The sequence below is a fragment of the Perissodus microlepis genome, chromosome 4 (assembly GCF_051167445.1).
Source record: "Perissodus microlepis isolate ML-2025 ecotype Zambia chromosome 4, ASM5116744v1, whole genome shotgun sequence".
NCBI classification, from domain to species: Eukaryota; Metazoa; Chordata; class Actinopteri; order Cichliformes; family Cichlidae; genus Perissodus; species Perissodus microlepis.
The window spans coordinates 24112012-24121651 of NC_140464.1; positions in this window are offsets into that span (position 1 = coordinate 24112012).

Consider the following 9640-nt stretch of genomic DNA (forward strand, 5'->3'; position numbering starts at 1 on the left):
AATTTCTGGGAGCTTTCTGGGGTGAACGCAGCCTCTCATCAGTTTAATATATGAAGTGCCAGATCTTTATTGCATGTCCACATCTCCACTCATGTGACTGAGGCCTGGTATCAGCTTGGCATCCTTTCATCTCTCTAGCCTTTTAGTTAATTATGCCTTACTAAAAACGTGTACAACAGAGAGCACAATCTGTGATTAGGTATTGAAACAGCTGTTTACTCCCCAGATGTTTGTGTCCTAAAAGAAATTCCATTTTGATTTATGTGAATGTATTGTGCAGGTACTTTCTCTGCTTCGCCCTCATTGCTTGCTTTATCTGAGAACATAATCTGCCTTCTTTTAGCTTGGGGTAGGCCTCACTTTATGTTTTAAATTAAAACGCTTGAAGACAAAGTGAACTCTGGACAAGCGTGCGGCCTACCTGAAGCCCAGGTGGGCTTGTTGATAATCACATTTTCACACTCATCTCGGGGCACATCCCTGGTGTTCTGGTGCCAGCCTGTCCCCTCTGTTTTTGTGGGGGTTTTCCCCACATACAAAAATGGCCGCTTCTGCCTGGAGGGAGCTTTTTATTTTTGCTTTGCAGCTGCACAGGATCTGTATAGAAGTTTTAAACATTTCTATTTTAGGCAATTTTATAATATTTTAGACGACAGCACATAAAACACTGTTTGCTTGGATGTGTGTGTGTGTGTGTTTGTGTGTAAAAACTGAGATGTTCAGAGGTCTTGCTTCATGGCATTGAGCAGCCCACACAAAACAGGTTCTTTATGTTTTAATTTAAGTGCTGATGTAAACCACAATGTTCAGCAAACATCTATCAGGTCATTGGACTGTATTTTTTTAAAGCTTAAGTATGCGCACATGGGATGTATTAAAAAATGACAAGCCGTTTGAACACATGATGTGAAATCACTTAATTAACCTGCTGGATTTGCCAAAAGTTAAAATATTTATACTACTTTGGCACATTACTCTTAACTTCTTAAGTGGCTATTAGTGAGGGTCATGATAATCAATTCAATTGAGCAGAAGTGACATTCTTACTTCGATTCGTCCAAATTCATGTGAGTTTCAGTCTGTTCAGCCTGTTTCTGTGTATCACCATGCAGTAGACCTAAACCTGGATGTGCTTCTGGGTTCTGCCTCTAATGAAAACGGACGAGTGTAAAATGCAACCATTGTTTGTAGTTTGCTGCCACCTACTGAGTGAAAAAAGAACTGAAGCTGTAAAAAGCAAACAGACGTTACAACAAAGTCAGTATTCCTAATGATAGGCTTCGTTTTGTGGTCAGTTTCAGTTCACTATACAGCTCATCAGACTGTTTTGCCTTTACGTTTTGATATAATAGCTTTTTAGTACTACTGAGACACATATTGTTAATTAATTACTGCCTCTTTCTTCCGTTAGAGTAATATTTTCTTGAGCTGTGTAACTGGATTTGTTCAAACATAGAGGTAGTTTGGATTCACTGACACAGGAGCCATACGCCCTTTCTGCAGTTTCTATGCTTCCTTAGCTCGTTTATGTCGCCATTGTTAATCCTGTCCTGTGCAAACAAAAGCCCAAGCTACACTTGTCTGACTGACAGAAGGTTCAAGAGAAGGACATTTGCTCTCAACTCTTTCCCTGTTGAAATGTTATTCCAAGGAAGTGAGTTTCCTACAGGGTACGGAGGGTTAGCATGTGTTAATGATTTCAGTGTCATGCAGGGGAAAGTAGCATTCAGTGGAAGCTTCTCGGTGATTGTTTTAAATCCAAATATGACCCTTATTTGTGGCGCATGTTAACATACAGTCAGCTCAGGAGTTAGTATCAGTGATGTGGTTGTAAAATTAGTAAATACAACCTCAGATTATCACATATTGCACAACATCTAAGTTTATTTAGCAAAAGTTGAGTCACAATGCAGAGGCAGTATGTGAAAATCTATACTCTTACTGTTTCCATGGGAATTAAAAGGGTAAGAAGCAGACATTTGCTGCTAATAATTTAATGCAAATTTGCAAATGTTAATGCAAGATTTTTTTTAGGTTAATTAGAAAAATCTAAATTGCCCATAGGTGTGAGTGCGAATGGTTGTCTGTCTCTGTGTTAGCCCTGCAACAGACTGGCGACCTGTCCAGGGTGTACCCCTCGCCCTATGACAGCTGGGATAGGCTCCAGCACCCGCCGCGACCCTGAAAAGGATAAGCAGAAGTGAATGGATGAATACGATGTTGGGTGAGACTGGGTGGATTTCTGTTTGCTGTTTTGAGAATATGAGGCATAGTTTGAAGAAATGTGTTTAAGCAATCGAGACAAACTGTAAAACACTAAAATCTCATTTGTGTTATGATGAAAGTCTTTAATCAAACAGAATTCAAATATCAGAAACATTTCATATGTGGAGTTAAAAATGAACCATTGTTTCAACAATATATTTGTTTTCATAAACAGACAAGAAGACAACAACAATCTGCTCCTCGCATTCAACACATGTCAGTCCATATCCCAGCAAACTAAATCATCTCCATTTACACACATCAAATAGAAACATGAACCACTTGTAATGATTAGAAACTTGATGAATTTCAAATCTGGTTTGGGGAGTCATTCAGTGAGAAGCAGTGAAATGATTTTCAATGTGAAAAGGTGGAGAGCAGGAACAATGAGAACTAAAAAAGAAACAAAGGGCTTTGGAACCAAGAGGCAGCAGCAGGACAGCTGCAGTTTAACAGCTTCAACTCACTGACAGGAAACAACATGAGAAATATAATCATCCACTGACACCTTCAACGGCAACACCTTCACATCATCCCCAGTTTGGATAAATGGAAACATCCTGTGAGCGAAAGTGTGTGTGAAGGTGTGTATGTGTGTGTTAGTATTGGGCCCAGAGAACGACAGCTTTCCTCTGTTCCAGTCCAGATTCACTCTGATCCTCTGGAGCTTCTTCTGAACTGAGAGAGCAGTGAATCCAGCTGATGGTGAGCGTGTTGAGTATTTACCTAAACAGACCACTACTCCCCAAAGCCCAGACTCTATGTTTCCCTTCCTGTTGATAGACTCTTCTACCACACCAAGCATCCAGCTTGTACTGTCTCCAACCTCAACATCCCAGCTGTGAGTCCCTGAGTTAAAGCCCTCAGAGCTCATGACAGAATAGAACCAATCAAACCTCTCTGGATTATCAGGAAGCCGCTGCCTTGCTCCTTCTCTCACTGTTCAGATCTTCAGACAGGATGAGGTCTGGATGAGCAGTGTTTGGGTCCAGAATGAGAGGAGTGTAGGAGACCATGTCCTTCATGTTGTTCCAGATGTTGAAGGTCAGGTTGCCCAGGTGTTTGGCTCAGTCTATCAGAGCTCCTGAGGGCAGCTGTGGATCATCCAGCAGGGGGCAGCGCTGGACTTTTTCCACTGCAGCCTTGTAGTTGTGCAGAAATGAGCCGCCTTCAGCTCTCAGCTCCTCTTCTGTGGCTCTGTGTCTGAACGAGCTGCTATCTCTCTGCCCAGAGCCTCCATCTTCTCCTTCATCATCCCTCTCTTCTGCTCCTCTTCCTCCCTCAGTGCGGCCAGCCTGGCCTCCTCTTCCTCTGCTAGAAACTGGTGAAGCTTCTTAAACTGCTTCTTAATCTGCTTCTCTGTGTGCCGGGCCTGGACCTTAATGTGTTCTGCTGTTTGATCAAACTTCACTTGAACTTCTTCACAAACCTTTAACTTCTTCTTTAAGGCCTCCAGAGTTTCCTTAAATTCCTTCTTGTGTTGTTGTGCAGCTTCATCGATGGGTCTGAATCTGTGCTTGGTGTGTTTTTCTGAGTCTCTGCAGACGAGACACGCTGGCTGCTGATGGTCCAGACAGAACAGTTTGAGTTTCTCAGACTGCAGACAGCCTCTGAAGCTCTCTGATCTTTCTCCTGTAAGAACAACTCACACAGGTTTTCTTAAGGCCAGGTTTAAAGGTGGTTCATACACTGATATTTCCTTACAAACTGGACAGTAGTGTTGTTCTCTCTCTCTCCACCATCTCTTTAGACAGTCTTTACAGAAGCTGTGGCTACATGACAGAAGAACAGGATCTCTGAAGACCTCCTGACAGGCCGGACAGCAGAGATCCTCCTCTGATCTGGAAGCCATTGAGTCTGTAGTGAAGCTGAAAACAGCAGACAGGAAGTACAGTCAGTCCTGGCTCCCCTCCCTCCTCTGCTACCTTCACTGAGTCGTGTTTTTGCTCAAACTCACATTCAGTGTGTGGAGCCTCAGCAGCTTGAAGCAGCAGTGTTGGAGTTTTCCACTTTTCTCTCCTGTAGCTGACTCACAGGAAGAAGCTAGTTTGTTCTGAACTCAGTCTGATCGTCTGTGCGTCTGTCTTTGATAAAGAAGTGGAACAGCCTGATTCCTCGTTCTTCTCAGAAGTGTGACATGAGGGCGTGGAGCTTCATTCAACTTCCACTTATTTCACTCAAGTGCGCCCACATCCTCATTTTAGTTTTGACAGTATTTTTAGTAGACAGAGGTGAATGGCTTAGACATAAATTGAGTTGCGATTTGGGGAAAGCCTCGGAGAGGACTGGCGCCTGCTCCTGGGCCTGGCAGATCCCCATTTACTTATGAGAGGTGAAGAAGTGAAAAGACTGAAGGGGGGGCAGGAAAACGACAACAAACAGCTTGTAGAACTGAGGGATCATATACATAGATAAGAACTGGAAAGGGCATGTTTGGAGGCGTGCGCCTGCTCCTGAAATTAAAATATTTTATCTCCAAAAATGATTGGATCCTCATGTGATCAGGGGCTGCACTGACGCTGATGTTGCTACGCAGTGTTTTAATAATCATTGTTTGGAGATATTAAATCTGGTGGCACCTTTAAAAACTGTCATTGCTGCCCCAAAAAGAGCTCATCCGTGGATAAACAATGCTTGACATACAGATTTTTCTATTCCCGGCAGTGGCTGTTCTATCTTATAAGAATACTCTATTTATAGATATTCCAGCATTATTAGTATGTTTCGATCGAGGAGCAAGTAATCATTAATATTAATATTAATATTGCTACTATTGTTAATATTGGTTAAGATTGATGTCAATATTGATTAATGTTAAGACCTTGTTTTTTGAGGCTAGCAGATGTTAATGTTAATATTAAACTATAAGGACACGCACTACTATATTATTGTTTATTTCTTTTTTCTTTTTTTTCTTTGTTTGTCGGTTTTTTGTATGGTAAATGGTAAATGGACTGGTTCTTATATAGCGCTTTTCTACTCTTCTGAGCACTCAAAGCGCTTTACACAACTTGTGCATTCACCCATTCACACCCATTCGCACAAGTACATTGATCTAAGTGCTTTCTAAGTAACATTCACACATTCATACTCCGATGGATGCATCGGAGAGCAATTTGGGGTTAATATCTTGCCCAAGGATATTTGGCATACAGACTAGGGGAAGCCAGGAATCAAACCACCAACCTTCCGATCAGTAGAAGACCTGCTCCACCGCCTGAGCTACAGCCACCCCATATGGGTCAATTCATTTTCTTTGTAACATATTCATTTTTTACATTATTAAAAAAGAAGAGAGGAAAAAAAATAAAAACGAAAACATTTTCTATAAAAGTGTTTCACACTCCATTTATTTTTCCTACATAATGAATGTGAATAAAACCTACTCGACAAAGCATTATAGGCCTATCTCTAAGCTCCCATTACTGTCAAAAATTCTGGAAAAAGCAGTTGCAGATCAACTTACTGCTTTTATGAAAAAAGGGGAAATTTATGACAAATTTCAGTCTGGTTTCCGTAAGTGTCACTCAACAGAAACCACATTAATTAAGGTCTCTAGTGTTTGCAAGAGGGTCTGCAGAGGAGAAACACTGCATGGTGAAACAACCTTAACCTCTTAAGCCCCAAGCCTAACTGATCTCCTGCCTTTTGCCCCCGTATCAGGGGGCGTTGGGGCTTAAGTGGTTAAACTTCTTTCTTTGTCTCTATAAAATGCTAGTGTACAAGCATCTGATTGTGTATTAGAGAAACATTTGGCTCAAAGACACTCAGTAATCTCCCATTACAGCTACGCTAGGAAATCACACACTAACCGGCAGGTCCGGGTGATGGCGAGGGCAAACAGAAAAACTGGGACTGGGACAATCGCCCAACAACCGTGTGAGATTGAACCTCCACCTCTTCTGACTTCAAGGTTTGGGGATGAAGGAACGCAGCTGTTTGGACTGAGTGTGCTGAAACAAACAATAAATGATGTACAGACAGGGATGTCATACATGCATCTTACATGCAGTGTATAATGAATAACGCTATAATGAATAATGAAGTTACATGTAAAATTATTAGACTGATAGAAAAGTATTATACAAAGATTTTCCATGACTGAATTGTTTTGAAAAAAGAAACAAACAAAACAAATCATCATCCTTGATGATTTGTTTGAGAGGAAGATCATGCATCTAGGCCAGACAATGTGGTACACATGTACATATTTTAATAAATAACCATCAGATCCTAAAACATAAAAATATTTGCATATGTGAGAAAGAGATGCCAGAAAATCTTTTTTTTTTCCCATGCCATGACACTGACCGTGGATTCTGGCAAAGCTCTTAATGATGATGGCGCGTCCTTCCAGGTGTCGCGGCTCTTGGGCAGCGTGCTCTCTGCTGGATCCCTCTCCATAGTTCTCGTCACCAACTACCACCCAGCTCGCTCCGTTAGCCTGTAACGTAAAAGGAATATCTGAGGAACATTTTTAACTGCATCTGCTCTTAAAGCCCTGAGCCGAAAAATTTAATCAATCTTAACCTGACGCGGTCTCGCATCACATTTACCTTGTAGTAGCGAGCCACATCTGGCACCCCACCATACTCTCCCGTCAGCTGGTTCTTGATCTTGTTGACGGCGGCGTTCTCAATGTTGACCGCACCGATCAGCAGATTGTTGGAGATGTTGTTCAGGTGGCCGTGAAATTTCAGCTAGGGCCTGTCGGCACTGATGTGGTCAGTGGTGCAGTTTCCCTTCACCTACAGCATTTCAGCAGAAGAGAGAAAGAAGAGATGGAGGGGAAATTAGTGTGAGTCAATAAAAATATTTAACAGTTATAAAAACCCATTAACAATTCCCTTCTCCATTATTAATTCTTAAAACAACAGATGTGTTTTAAACTCATTTTCAATGTCTCTGCCCTCTTTCTTGGGCTCAAGTTCAAGTTCAGGATTTACATCTACCTGAACATTATCAAATAAGGGAGAGAAATAAAGGCTCTATGTATTTACAAAATATAGTGAGTCAAACAGGATTTGTCAAATCTTCGTAGACTGGGTTCTGTATCTGAAAAGAGCTGCTCTCAGCAGGGGGGTGCTGGTAGGTGTCCTGGTCTGGGTCAAAGTCTCTGGGGGAGCGCTAGTGGGGGGCTCCAGCTTGAACTTCTCCCCATTGGAGCAGTCAGGTAGTCATTTTCAGTGTTGAAGCTGAGGGTCCCGGCGAGGGCCAGGGCAGTGACTATCTACATAAAGTAACACAATGGGTCGACAGGTATAAGTGACATTTTTTAAGGTCACAAATATTCAGAGAAAGCCCGTGTGTGGTCCCTGTAACTTCTTTCCTCGGGAGAAGTGACAAAAGTATTAGTGGCTGGGTTAGCATCGTTCCTGGCAGTGAGGTTCCTGTTGAAAGTTAATACAGTATTTTGTTACATTTCATTCTACACTGACTGGCCACTTTGTAAGGTGCACTTGTCTAACTCTTATTATTATTATTTAATGATGTATTTGTCATGGTCCGGGGTCATTTTGAGCCAGCGTTTTGTGTTAATTCTGATTTTGTATTTGTTTTTAGGGTTGGTTTGGGTGTTTAGTGTTTTATCATCCCTACCTGTGTCTTTCCTCTGTGCTCTGTTCGTGTCCCCGGGTTTTGTGTTGTAAAACAGTCTGTGAGTTTCCTGTTTTACTTTGTAGGTCTGTGTCTCGTTATGACCTGAGCCTGGTTCTGTCGGAGGTTTCTTCCTGTTAAAAGGGAATTTTTCCTTCCCACTGTCATCAAAGTGCTTGCTCATAGGGGGTCATGTGATTGTTGGGTTTTTCTCTGTATGTATTATTGTAGGGTCTGCCTTACAATATAAAGTGCCTTGATTTGACACTGTATTAATAAAATTGAATTGAATTGAACTTTTACGTTTTTCTCAATCACTTTGGCACACTCCTCACAGCAGAAAAGTCAATCTCACCACACAGATTCACTTGTGCAAAAGACACAACAACAATCAAAGCCTTTTTCACATTTGGCAAAACATGAGTAGTCAGTCAATGATTCAATTCTGTGATGAATGAATAGAAACTTTTCAGCACCCTTTAAAGACTCATTGAGTCATCGAAATATTTAGTGTTTTTCTCAAAAACTTACTGACTTGGGAAAGAGTTCCTGAAAAAACGAAGACCTGATGTAGAGTAAAAAGTGTTCAGACACAAAAATGAAATGTAAAGTATCATTTTGGAAACAAAATACAAAACAAAATTACCTTAATGGAGAAAGCAAAATGATACCTGTGAAACTATACGTGTCAGAAAACAGACAAAGAAAATGCATACAGTCTGAGACCATAGCACCATCTACTGTATAGTTCGGTATAGTCACGCTGTACAGTCAGCACCTATTTTATTAGGCACAGCCTGTTCCACTGCTCGCTACAGTAATGCAAATATTAAATTAGCCAATCATGAGTCAGAAACTCAAAGCATTACAGGATGCAGACATTGTCAAAAATAATAAACCTCTGACAGCATGTTACTGTATTTACTCTTTTGTCCGTATTTGAAAAAAGTTTGAAGTAATTTGATTTAAAACACAAATGCAATGCTGGACACTATTCAGCAAGGTGGGTGGTTAAGAGTGAAAACAGAAGGTAGCACCCCCCAATATCTGAGGGTGCGGGCACAGCTGCTACTTCATACATCAGTTTTATGGTGTCAACAATCCAGAGAGGATGCTGTTGTTTGGAGAGCGTTTCCCTTGTTCTACCCAAGGAGCTGCTCTGTGCGCCTGAAGCTCTGTATTGCCGTTATGTGCAGCCGCAGTGATCCGACCGGCAAATGAGCCCTTTTGTCCCACTCTGATTGAAATGGATGCTCTATGGGCTCATTTCCTGACAAGGCCTTGGGAAAACAACTTTTGTCCGCATACGGCTGACAAAGACGATACACAGCTCATTCACCAGCTTATTATCCATAACTGCTAAAAGAAAAGCACTATGCTTGGACCTCTCTCTCTGGGGCATTCCTGTTCTGGTCTCAAAGGGTGACTTTTCTAAGGCTTGCTAAACCAATGGGAGGCCACATGTTGCAGCACGCCTCACCCTGAGCCTCATACAATCTGTGTCACCAAGAAATGTGCATTGACTAACTTGTCATCAGTTTGGTAATAATATACAAATACAGCTATCACATGAACCTTTAGTGTTGAAGTTGCTCGGCTGGCCTCAACAGGGTTCCCTCAAATGCCACAGTCTGTCATGCGAAGGGGAAGAGACTTTCCCTGTACCATGAAGAGAATCAAACTCAACACCTCTGATTCAGCATCCTTGCTCAAGTCCTTGCATTTTACAGGGTATTAAAATCAGTCAGTAACAGCTGTGATACTTTTCCAGCCAGCTAGT